This window comes from Ictidomys tridecemlineatus, chromosome 7, assembly GCF_052094955.1.
Source record: "Ictidomys tridecemlineatus isolate mIctTri1 chromosome 7, mIctTri1.hap1, whole genome shotgun sequence".
In the NCBI taxonomy this organism is placed as follows: Eukaryota; Metazoa; Chordata; class Mammalia; order Rodentia; family Sciuridae; genus Ictidomys; species Ictidomys tridecemlineatus.
Genome location: NC_135483.1, coordinates 59,511,523 through 59,525,567, shown reverse-complemented (window position 1 = coordinate 59,525,567; position 14,045 = coordinate 59,511,523).

Sequence of the window (14,045 nt, the reverse complement as noted above, 5' to 3'; positions counted from 1 at the left end):
TTGCAAAACAACAAGCCCATTTTCAACTGAAAATTGGACTTCTTACTCTAACAACCTTTGAAAGTCCCTACATAATTCTACTATTACCAATCATGAAAAGAGAGGGGGGGAAAATGGTATCTAATGAAAATGGGTATTTGCATATCATAGCCAAGAGTGGGTGGGTTTTTGTATTTTTTACATTTAATTATGGAAACCTAGTGAAAGGTTTAGGAAAATCAGATCTGAGTGATTAGCATAATAAAATAAAACTGAAAACTTATATCTTTTATCATTATTGCCAAAATTGCTAAATTATCTCTATATTAGACCCCTTCTTATTATAAGTTCTTAACTGACTTGTTTCCTCCAAAGGCAAAAAATTTCTTCCTTAATAGACAGTGATGGGCTGAGGTTGTGGCTCAGTGGTAGAGTGCTTGCCTAAGCACATGCAAGACCCTGGGTTCAATCCTCAGCACCACATAAAAATAAATAAAATAAAGGTATTGTGTCCAACTAAAACCAAAAAAATAAATATTTTTTAAAAATTAGAGAGTTAAAATTTTTGAGCATGTTCTGTGATGGGAACAAAAATGTTATGCTTTCCTTTTCAATAAAGTTCTAAAGGACTTCTGCCTTTAGAATACATCACTGCTTAGCAGTGAGAACGGAAGAATCCTTGCCTGTTACAGATTTCTAGACAGACCTCAGAATAGTTCATCCCAAATAGTCACAAATATCACAGACCAACCCATTAGAGATTTACCTGCAGATCAGCCAGGCAGGTAAAGTGCCATCATGGTAAGGCCACACACGAGTTTGCCATTGCTCTATAACTGTGCTGACCAAGTTGTCTGGCTTGGCTATCAATGATAATATAAACAAGAGGGAAAGTGACAACTTAAAATCATAGCTGTTGGGCTACTTTAATCTTAAACCAAAGAAATTATGTCATTCAAGACTCACTTAAAAGAACAATGTCTAAACACAGCTGTTATTTGTAGAAGACAAAAAATAAAAATAAAAACTGTTGCTGTTATATCAGAACAGTGTTTGGAAACAACTATAATGGGATTTGGGTCTCCGAGAGCATCCCTAACTACACATTATATAGGCAGCCCTATGTAAAAAAAAAGTTCTTTTTAAAGGGGTACCTGAAAGGCCATGAATTTATACAACCAATCAAGAAACTGTCGTATGAATCCCCATAATGACAGGTTAGTGCACAATTGTCAAGAACAACTATGAATACTGGCATGATGCCATAAAGAGTTCCACTGACCCTCTCCCAGCTGAAACTGGTGAATACTATTAAAAAATCTCTGCTGGGCACGGTGGCACATACCTGTAATCCTAGTGACTGGGGAGGCTGAAACAGGAGGATCACAAGTTCAAAGTTAGCCTCAGCAATTGTGAAGTGCAAGGCAACTCAGTGAGATCCTGTTTCTAAATAAAATACAAAATAGGGCTGGGGATGTGGCTGAGTGGTCCAGTGACCCTGAGTTTAATCTCTGGTACAAAAAAAAATCTCTAGAAGTGGTTCTAAATATTAACAGCAAATTAAGAAACATCTACTCAAAAAAATCTATGAAAACTCTGTAAGAATAAGACTATTCTCCCCACTCCCAGCTCAGTGAGCGAGAGATTTCATTTGAGACTGCTACAGCCCGAAGCTCCCAGAGAGAGGGCTTCCTTCCTATGAGAAACAAGTGTTTCTCATCTCAGCCCTGGCTGCCCATTGCCAAAGCTATGTTCTATGTAAGTGCAGTCAAGATCTCAGCCCCTTCTAGCCAACTCCTATTCATGAAACTGAGATATGGTACACCAAGCATAGTGCATTGATAATACTGCAGCCCTGATACCCATTCCTTCATCCAGGGCATGATGGCAGATCAGGAAAAGTAAGACAAGAAAACCTCAGGCTACTTTCCCCCTACCCCTGCACTAACACTCAGGCCTCCAGTGGAGGTGTCACCCAGACTGAAGCTTGCTCTTGTCTCCAACTCTAAATCCTGAGCCCTAGCTCAGATAATTTACCTGGGGGCAAACCATGCCACAAAACAAATAGCTCCTAACCCCCTTCCAAAAAAACTTGACTTTGTTTACAAAAGAATAAGAGCACAAACAAAAACAGTGGGGTCTAGGTTGTGAAGGATTTGGGAGATTTGTGAATCTAATGAAGAAAAAGCCTACACTATAAGGCTAGCTAATCTGCAGAAGAGATTGGGGAAATAAGATGGTTTAGATATGAGGTGTCTCATGTATGTGGAAAACTTGGGAATTGCTCCACCAAATAACAGATTAGGAATGATAATTAGGTTTTTTATATTATCTTTCTTGTTTGTTGTCTGTCCTTTTCAGCCCTGTTTATTCTGTTGAGGCTGTACTTTTGCTGAGAAGAAACTTTTTATTTTGAGTCTATATAAACACAGTTTTGTCTTGTGTGGAATCTCAAAGGGGGAAATGAATTTCTTTTGCCCTCAGCTTCCTTTCATCTTATCTAAGAATTTCTTTTCTCTGGGATCTCAACTTTAAGAGGGTAAGTCAGGAAATGCTTGTTTCTTTTGCTACTTTCCTTTTCTCTATCTTCCTTTCTCTCAAAGTTCCTTGGCAAAAGAAAGAATGGGTTTCATACTTGTTGCTTCTTATCTGGATTTTTTTCTGTAAAAATATGTAATCAAGTTAGTCATATCTACCTCTTAATTCATTGAAGAGGGAGATAAAAGGATTTAGTGACTTGCAAATTTTGTTCTATGGTCCAGGTAATTGCTCACTTTTATTTCTTTGTATTAAACCTGCAACAATCCTAATCTCATCTCACTTCCCAAGGAAAATGAATATTTTAGTATATTTATAAGGAATATATAAAAAGGAAAGTTTAATACACTTCAAAAATGTTATGCTTGTTGCTTATGGATCTAGGGACTGTTTTAGTCAATCTGGCTTGTATGTAACATTAACTGAAGATAGGATTGATCCCTGAGAATCAGTTCTTCCTTATCAAATCATGTTACTTCATATCTGGGTGAGGTAGATGGTTCAGTGTTGCTGATAAGATCCTTGCAAGAATGGTTTTATTTTTAAAAATCCAAGAACTTTTCTACATGAAATTTAGATAAACAAAATAAAATGTACAAAAGAAAATTGTTTTCTCTTCCATGTGCAATGCACTGTTGAGAACTCTTTTTTTAAATTTATATATGGCAGCGAATGCATTACAATTCTTATTACACATATAGAGCACAATTTTTCATATCTCTGGTTATTTACACAGTATATTCACACCAATTTGTGTCTTCATATATGTACTTTGGATAATAATGTCCATCACATTTCACTATTTCTAACCCCATGCCCCCTCCCTTCCCCTCCAACCTCTCTGCCTTATCTAGAGTTTGTCTATTCCTCCCATGCTTCCTCTCCCTATCCCACTATAAATCAGCCTCCTTATATCAGACAAAACATTTGGCATTTGGTTTTTGGAGATTGGCTAACTTCACTTAGCATTATCTTCTCTAACTCCATCCATTTACCTGCAAATGCCATGATTTTATTCTCTTTTATTGCTGAGTAATATTCCATTATGTGTATATGCCACATTTTTTAAAAAAAAATTCATTCATCTACTAAAGGACATCTAGATTGGTTCCAGAGTTTAGTTATTTTGAATTGTGCTGCTATAAACATTGATATGGCTGTGTCCCTGTAGTATGCTATTTTTAAGTCTTTGGGTATAGACTGAGGAGAGGGATAGCTATGTCAAATGGTAGTTCCATTCCCAGATTTCCAAGAAATCTCCATAGTGCTTTCCATATTGGCTGCGCCAGTTTGCAATCCCACCAGCAGTGTATGAGTGTACCTTTTCCCTCACATCCTTGCCAACACTTATTGTTGTTTGTATTCATAATAGCTGTCATTCTGACTGGAATAAGATGAAATCTTAGAGTGGTTTTGATTTGCATTTCTCTAATTGCTAGTGATGATGAACATTTTTCCATATATTTGTTGACTGATTGTATCTCATCTTCTGAAAAGGTCTGTTCAGGTCCTTGGCCCATTTATTGATTGGATTATTTGCTTTTTTGTTGTTTAACTTTTTGTGTTCTTTATATACCCTAGAGATTAGTGATCTATCTGATGTGTGAGGGGTAAAAATTTGCTCTTAAGATGTAGGTGCTCTATTCACCTCACAGATTATTTCTTTTGCTGAGAAGAAACTTTTTAGTTTGAGTCCATCCCATTTATTGATTCTTGATTTTAATTCTTGTGTCAAAGGAGTCTTATTAAAGAAGTTGGGGCCTAATCTCACATGATGGAGATTAGAGCCTACTTTTTCTTCTGTTAGACACAGGGTCTCTGGTTGTTTTATTCCTAAGTCCTTGATCCATTTTGAGTTGAGTTTTGTGTATGGTGAGAGATAGGGGTTTAATTTCATTTTGTTGCATATGGATTTCCAGTTTTCCCAGCACTGTTTGTTGAAGAGGCTATCTTTTCTCCAGTGCATATTTTTGGCACCTTTGTCTAATACGAGATAACTGTATTTATGTGGGTTAGTCTCTGTGTCCTCTATTCTGTACCATTGGTCTACAAGTCTGTTTTGGTGACAATACCATACTGTTTTTATTACTATTGCTCTGTAGTATAGTTTAAGGTCTGATATAGTTAGATGCCACCTGTTTTGATCTTCCTGCTAAGGATTGCTTTAGCTATTCTGGGTCTCTTATTTTTTCAGATGAATTTCATGATTGCTTTTTCTATTTCTATGAGGAATATCATTGGGATTTTGATCAGAATTGCATTAAATCTGAATAGTGCTTTTGAAAGTATGATAATTTTGATAATAATAATTCTGCCTATCCAAGAGCAAGGTAGATCTTTCCATCTTTTGAGGTCTTGTTTGACTTCTTTCTTTAGGGTTTCCAGTCAAATATCAAACTTATGTTATACATAGGAAATTAATACCATACACCCTGAGGATGCCTCTTTCTTTGCATAGTATGTTTTCTCTACTAGAATACAAACTCTTTTGTAGAATGATGATTGGAACATTGTAAATGCTTAACACATATTTGCTTCTGTCTAGGTATTAGCTGATCTCTAGATAGATTTGTGTGAAAGAGAACATAAAGAAAATGATGCACACCTCTTTTTTAGTGTTGTGTGCTTGGGACAATATTCCACAATAAAGGAACCTAATAATTTAAATTTCAATAGTGTTGATCCGGCAATGATTTTGAATGGCCCAATTTAATAAAAGACAAGGAAACTTGGGGTAGAAACAGATTCTGTGGCCTTCCAATCTAGTGTAAAACACCATGAAATACCTTTGTTACCACAGCCTCTACTAGCTAACCAGCCAGGAATCCTATAACATAAGTAACACTGACAAGAATTTAAAAATGTATGCTGTGTAAGGCCTCATTTTGATATATTGCAGTGTCCTTGATTGTCAGATCTCCTGGTCATATCATCATTCTGAATACAAACCAATGTTTGTAGTATTTTTACATATAAATGTTTTAAGAAATTAAGAAAGACCTTATGAGAAAGTGAGCCCCAAATCAGTCCTTTCATTTCTAACTTATGGGTTGGAAGTCTTTGTTCTTTAGGGCTTGGAAATGTTTTGGTCTTCCCAATTTTCTGGCTAGGCACAAAAGGGAGTATTTGCTATACAACTTTAAAGGATTGTTTGGTCTGAGAATAATTTTGAAAATTATTATTTTTTTAAATGATATATTCATTGGCTTAATGGGAATCAATAGATTATGAAAATATTAAGTTAAAATATTTGTGCATATAATAGAAATGCATATTTGTGATAAACATTATGTGGTGTAAAAAATCCCAAACATACCACTTTTTCTCTATTTGCTTACCACAGTTATCAACACAGAAAACTTCTACAGACTCAAAAGGTGTGGGGATTTCTTCCCACCAGTAAGCAAAAATTTAATTTTGTAGTGACACTTGCTATGTGCTTTCCAATTCAATTCTAACATCATCTACCAGGAGATAGCATCAAATTCCCCAGGTTGTGGCTTGTCCCTAAGACTGCTACCACTTCAAGCTCAGGTGTATGTCCAGGCTTCAAACTTCTGTTTGGATACAAATTGAATTTCTTATGATCCTCTCTTCAGGTTCGAATAATTTTCTAGAGTGGTTCACAGAACTTGGGGAAACACTATACTTTTATTTACCTGTTTATTATAAAGGGAATTTTAAAGGATACACGTAAGTAGCTAGATGAAGAGATACATAGGTCAAGGTCTAGAAGTGTCCCAAGCACCAGAGCTTCTGTTTCTGTGGAGCTGGGATTTGCCACCTTCCCAGCATGTGTTTGAGTCTCTGTGTTCAGCTCTTGGGAAGCTCTTTAATTCCTGTCCTTTTGGGTTTCATGGAGGCTTCATTACATATACATGATTAAAGTGTAAGATAACCTGATTGAAATGTGATTAGACAAAGCTAATAGACTGGGTGAGAAAACCATCAATGGCAGTCCTTTCAGATTCTTTAGCATTCCCTCTTTTAGCATACCCTCGTGGGTATGAAGCAGCACTCCTTCTGAAGTGGAGGTCTTACTTACTGTCAGACAAGGTAGGTCAGAAAATTTCTTTATGGCCAACTCCAAGTCAGAAAAGTGGGAGATAAGAGTTTCTATACCCACCTTGGGGGAGAGAACTTCTAGTTTCTATGACCTGCCTTGAGAGGGAATTATGAGCTAGGAATTGTGGAAGAAAACAAACAAACATGTATATCTCATAATGTACATGTCACTGTACTATAGTATGAGTCTTGTTAGTTTGTAAAAGGCCCCGATATAATTTACTGAATGTTTAGAAATGTTCTTTTGGTAGTTACAAACAGATCTTACCAATAAATATGGTGAGGTAAGCAGTTTATAAGTGTCTTTGAGAGGTTTTTTTTTTTTAGTTTGGGTCACCCACCCAAGAAGGAATATTATTGAGTATGTCTGTGGATATGCAGGCCATCAAGGATATGGCCTAAGTCAGTCAGAGAATATACATTAGCATATTGGTTCTGTCAATGATGGATTGTGCCTGAAAGAGTTAACTTGAATACAGTCTACTGGCAATGGTTATAGAGCAATATAGTGTTTTTCTTCTTTCTATCAGACTGACATTTCTCTTGGCTCAGCACTTAAACTCCACATACAAATTTGGATGATGTTAATTGTCCTAAAGTGCTTCTACTTCTGCATTTTGGGAAAGGGAAGAAACACTTGAATTAATTTTTTTGTGTTAATGTGAGTGGATCAGACTCTAAAGGCGAGTTGATAGTTTTATGGTCAAATGTTAACATACCCATTTCTAACTTCCATTTGTTAAGTAAAAAGGTGAACTCTTCAGGGTCAAAAACACTGATTTATTTTCTACTTACAAAGGCAATGAATCAACAAAATAACTGTGTTATTGTAGTGTTCCAACATCCAGGGTGAAGTGAGGATATTTAATTTGTTTTCTAGCCATTTGGTTGTAGTGGACTCTTCCTTTCTTGTTAATCTTTGTTAGATTTAGTAAGAATGCAGAGCGTGGCTGTTAGAATAGGCTCATGTTCATGTAAAATAAAAGCATAGAGATTCAAAGTATGGAGCAGTGTTTTAATCAGCATTTTTACTGCTGTGACCTAAAGACCTGACAAGAAGAAGAAAAATTTATTTTGAGGCTCATGGATACAGAGGTCTCAGTTCAAAGATGGCGAGTTCTATTGCTCAGGGCTCAAGGTGAAGCTAAACATCATGGTGAAGGGAAATGGTTCAAGATATCACACCAGGAAGCAGAGAGGGAGTTCTGCTCAACAAGGACAAAATATATACCCCAAAGGCATGCTCCCCAGGGACCTACATCCACCAACTACATCCTACTTGCCTACAGTTACCACTCAGTTAACTGCTATCAGGGGATTAATTCACTGATCTCTTGCTTCAGTAATGAATGCTAAAACCTCAGTGAATTAACACAACAAGGCTTAATTTTCACTTATATTACATGTCCATATATCTCTATATCTCTCTCTCTCTATCTAACCCCCTCTCTCTCTATATATGTATGTGTTTGTGTGTGTGTATATATATCCTGAGTGTATATTCAAGCATAGATCCTGCCAATATATATATAGGTTGACAGAGATTCCAGTGCAACAGATGCTTTTATGATTATGTGGAATAGAGAAAATGGTAAATCATGCACTGGCTTTTACAGCTTCCACTCTGAAACAATACACTTTGAACACGTTTTATTGGTGAAAGCAAATCAGTATATATAAGACCTCTAGGTCTTAGAGATTTTGTACTAGAAGCTTCATGATTTTAAACTTTCAGTCTGTGAACCATTTTGGGTGATTTTTTTTTGTGTGTGTTATGGAGGTAAAAGTTTAGTTTCATTTTTTCCCATATCTATTTCTAGTTATTTCAGCACGATTTATTAAAAACATTGTATTTTCCCCATTGAATTATCTTGGAATCTTTGTGAAAAAATAAATTGCCCTTATATGTATGATGGTTACTGGACTGCCTAATCTGTTTTATAGTTCTGTAGGTCTACCTTTAGGTCAGTGCACAGTGTTCTGATTAATATAGCTATACATATTGAAATACATAGTGTAAATCTTGCAATATTGTTCATTTTAAAAATTCTTTACACTGTTCTATATTGTCATATAAATATTATAATCAGATTGTTAGCCTTTAAAAAAAGGTTGATAGGCTTTTGTTTAGTAATACATTGAATCTTTGGAACAATTTCGAGAGGGGAGATTTACATCTTAACACTGTTAATATCCCAGTGTCTCCCCTTTTACATAATTTCTCTCAGCAATGTTTTATGATTTTTAATGTATATATTTTACTAAATTTATCTCTAAGTATTTTCATGTTATTGTAAATATTGTTTCTAAATTGCATCTTCTAATTATTCATGCTAGGATATAGCAATAAAATATTTTTTATATATTGGTCTTGTATCCTGAAAACCTGCTAAATTCATTTCCTTTTCCCATATTTTTATTGGTACATTATAATTATATGTAATAATGAGATTGGTTGTTACATATTTATAAATGAAAATGATCTCACAATATAATTTGGTCAGTATTACTCCCCAGTATTTTCACTTCCCCTTCCTTCTACCCTCCTCCTGATCCCTTTCCTCTACCCTACTGGTTTCCCTTTGATTTTCATGAAATTTGCTTCAACTTTTCTTTTTCTTTATCCTCTCTAGTTTTCACATGTAAAAGACAACATATAACCCCTGACTTTCTGAATTTGGCTTATTTTGCTTAACCTAATGCTCTCATGTTCTATCTATTTTTCTGCAAATGACACAACTAATTTTTTCTTTATGGCTGAATAAGACTCCATTGTGTATATGTACCACATTTTCTTTATCCATTCATCTATTGATGGACACCTAGGTTGGTTCCATAGTTTGGCTATTATGAATTGTGTTGATATAAACTTGTTTATGCATGTATTATTGTAGTACAGTGACTCTAAGTTTTTAGGATAACTACAAAGGAGTAGTACAGTTGTGTTGTATGATGGTTCCATTCTTAGTCTTTTGAGGAACCTCATATTGATTTCTATAGTGATTGTACTAATTTACAATACTGCAAATAGTGTGTAAGTGTTCTCCCTTTTCCTCCACATCCTCACCAGCATTTAATATTGCTTGCGTTCTTAATGGTTATTATTCTAACTGGAGTGAGATGAATTTTTTTGGCACTTTTCTAATTGCTTAAGATGTTGAACATTTTTTCATATATTTGTGGGCCATTTGTATTTATTTTCTATTGAAAAGTGTCTGTTTGGTTCATTTGTCCATTGATTAATTGATTATTTGGGTTTTTGGATTTAAGTTTTTTGAGTTCTTTACATATTCTGGATATTAATCCTCTGTCAGAAGGGTAACTAAGCATTTTTTTTTCTGTTATGCATGTTCTCTTTCCACACTCTTTAATTGTTTTCCTTTGTTATACAGAAAGCTTTTTAGTTTGATGCCATTCTATTTATTAGTTCTTGGCATTATTTCCTGAGCTTTAGAGGTCTTATTGAGGAAGTCATTGCCTGTTTTGTGGTTCTATAGGTTTTGCAACTGCTCTTCTAGGAGTTGCAAAGTTTCTGGTCTAATTCCTGCATCTTTGATCCAGTTTGAGTTGACTTTTGTGAAGGTGAAAGACAGGGACCTAGTCTTATTCTTCAGCATAGGAATAACCGATTTGTTGAAAAGGCTATCTTTTCTCCATCAAATGTATTTTGGCACTTTTGTCAAGGATCAGATAACTGCATCTCTGTGTGTTTGTCTCTGTGTCTTCTTACTGTTTCATTGTTCTATGTCTGTTTTTATGCTGGCACCATGCAATTTGTGTTGCTGTAACTATAATATAATTTGAAGTCAGGTATTATGATGAATCCAGTTTTGTCCCCCCCCCCTTTTCTTAGAATTGCTTTGGCTATTTTGTGTCTTATTATTCCAAATGAATTTTAGCACTGTAGTTTTCTAGTTCTGTAAAGAATGTCATTGGTATTTTGATAGGGATTTCATTGAATCTGCATATTTCTTTTTGTAATATGGCTACATTAACAATATTAATTCTGCCTATCCATGAACATGGGAAGTCTTTCCATCTTCTAAGGTCTTTTGCAGTTTCTTACTTCAGAGTTCTAAGCTCTCATTGTAGAGTTCTTTCACTTCTTTGGTTTGATTTATTCTTAGTTGTGAGTGTGTATGTGTGTGTGTGTGTGTGTGTGTGTGTGTGTGTGTGTGAGAGAGAGAGAGAGAGAGAGAGAGAGAGAGAGAGAGAGAGAGAGAGAGAGAGACTAATTCTATTGTGAATGGGATTGTTTTCCTGATTTTTTTCCAGCAGATTTGTTATTGGTGTGTAGGACAGCTATTGATTTTTGTATGTTGATTTTGTATATAACCTGTTAACTTTGCCAAATTTGTTTATTAGCTCTAGAAGTCTTTCTATATCTTCTAAATGTAAATCATATTATTGTCTTTTCCTAATTTTATTTTCTTCTCTTGCCCAATTACTCTAACTAGAATTTCTAATTCTATATTAAATAGAAGTGGTGAGAGTGGACATCATTATATTGTTCCAGATTTTAAAGGAAAGGTGTTCAGTTTTTCCCCTTTCACTATGATGTTGATTTTGGGATTGTCATATACAGTCTTTATGATGTTGAGGTAAGTTTCTTATACCCTTAGTTTCTTCAGTGCTTTTATTATGATTGGTCACTGAAGTTTTGTAAAAGGTTTTCTTTGCATCCATTGAGATGCCTTTGTGATTTTTGTCATAATTCTATTTATGTGGTGAATTACATTAACTGATTTGCATATATTAAACCATCCTTGTATCCCTGGAATAAAACCAACTTGGTCATAATATGCAATTTTTAAATATGTCATTGAATATGATTGCTTGTATTTTTATTAAGGATTTTTGCATCTAAATTCATCAGGGATGTTGGTCTATAGTTTTCTTTCACAGTTATATTCTTGTCTGGCTTTGGTATCAGGGTGACATAGAATGAATTTGGAAGTGTTACACCTCTTTCTATTTTATGGAGCAATTTGAGGAGCACTGGCATTATTTTTTATTTAAAGGTTTGGTGGAATTCAGCTGAGAGTCCATCTGGTGTTGGCTTTTCTTTGTCGATTTTTTTTTTTGATTACTGCTTTTATCTTATTGCTTGTTATTGTTCTGTTTAGGTTTTATATATCTTCTAAGTTCAATTTTCGCAGGTCCTGTGTGGATAGAAATGTATCCATTTCTTCTAGCTTTTCCAATTTATTGGAGTATAAGTTTTCAGAATAGTCCCTAAGATTTTCTGGATTTCTGCTTTTTCATCTCTAATTTTATTCATTTGGGTCTTCTCTCTTTTTCTTTTTTAATTTAGCTAAAGTCTTATCTATCTTGTTTATTTTTTCAAAGAACCCACTCTTCATTTCACTGATCCTTTGTAGTGTTTTCTATTCTCTATTTTATTGGTTTAAGCTTTGATTTTAATTAGTTTTTCATTCTACTGGTTTTAGAATTGATTTGTTTTTGTTTTTCAGGACCTTAAGATGTATCTTTAGATTGTTTGAAATCTTTCTGATTTTCTTTTGTAGGCACACAAAGCTATAAACTTTCCTCTTAAAACAGCCTTCATAGTGTCCCAGAAGTTCTGGTATGTGGCATCATTATTCTCATTTGATTTTAAGAATTTAAAAATTTATCCCCTTGTTTCTTCTACTAACCATTTATTTTTCAGAAGTTTAATTTTTTAGTCTAATTTTTTAGTTTATAAAGTTTCTGGGTTTTTAACCTTTATTTTATTTATTTATTTTTATGTGGTGCTGAGGATTGAACCCAGTACATTGCACATGACAGGCAAGTGCTTCTACCACTGAGTCACAACTCCAACCCTTCTGAGTATTTTTAAAGTTGACTTTTAAATGTATTTCATTATGATTATAAAAGATGAAAGGTTTTTTTTGTATTTGCTGAGAGTTGTTTTGTGACCTAAAGTATGGTTTATTTTGTAGAAGGTTCCACAAACCACTGAAAATAAGTGAATATGGCTATTGTTGGATAAACTGTTCTATAAATGTCTGTTAAGTCCATTTGATTTATAGTAATTTTTAAGTTCAAAGAGTCCTTACTGAGTTCGTGTCTGGATGACCTATTGGTGAGAGAGGTGTGTTGAAATAACCTAGTATTATTGTAGTGGAGTCTCAAGTTTTTATGTTGAGTAGTGTCTTTTTTTTTTTTTTTTTGAGTAGTGTCTGTTTCATGTAAATAGTGTAGTGATGTTTGAGGCATAAATATTTACTATCATAGTATCTTCTTGTTGGATTGTTCCATTTATAAATATAAAGTGAGTTTCTTTGTCTCTTCTGATTAATTTTGTCTTCAAGTGTGCTTTGTCATATAGGAGAGTAACTACTAATGCTTGTTTTTAGGCTCCATTTGCATGGCATATCAATTTCCATCTTTTCACTTGCAGCATATAGCCTTTTCCTGTAAAGTGAATCTCTTGCAAACAGTGTGTGTGTGTGTGTGTGTGTGTGTGTATCTTGCAAACATAGTGTGTGCATGTGTGTGTGTGTGTGTGTGTGTGTGTGTGTGTATACATATACATTTTTTTTTGGTGGGGGTACCAGGGCTTGAAATTAGGAGTACTCAACCACAGAACCACATCCCCAGCCCTATTTTGTATTTTATCTAGAGACAGGGTCTCACTGATTTGCTTAGCACCTCACCATTGTTGAGGATGGCTTTACACTCATGATCCTCCTGTCTCAGACTCCTGGGCTGCTAGGATTACAGGCATGTACCACCATTCCAAGTGCAAATAAAATAATTTTGGATCTTTTTAAAAAATTTATTCTGTCAGCACTTTTTATTTTTGGTTCTGGGGATTGAATTCAGGGGTACTTAATCACTGACCCAAATCCCCAGCCATTTAAAAAGGATTTTTTTAGTTGTTGATAGACCTTTATTTATTTATACATGGGGCTGAGAATCGAACCCAGTGCCTCACACATGCCAGGCAAGTACGCTACCACTGAGCCCCATCCCCAGCCCTTCCAGCCATTTTTTTTTGTATTTTATTTAGAGACAGGGTCTTACTGAGTTGCTTAGTGTCTCACTAAGTTGCTGAGTCTGGCTTTGAATTCACAATTCTCCTTCCTCCATGTCCCAAGCCACTGGGATTACATACATGTGTCACCATGCCCAGCTCCGGCCTATGTTTTTTAATTGGAAAGTTGAGATCATTTACATTCAGCATTATTATAGAGAGATGCTTATTAATTATTGCCATTGTGATTCATTTTTAATGTTTAATTTGGTCCTGTTTCTCATCTGTTTAGCTACTTTTCAAATGAAATCTGTCCATTATTAACTCTGCAGTTTGGCTTTGTTTTATTTTGTGGGTAGTATTTCTTTTTTTAAGAAATTTTAAAAATTTGTTCTTTTTAATTATATATGACAGCAGAATGTATTTTGACATATCATACATACATGAAGTTTAACTTGTCATTTTTTGTGGTTGTACATGG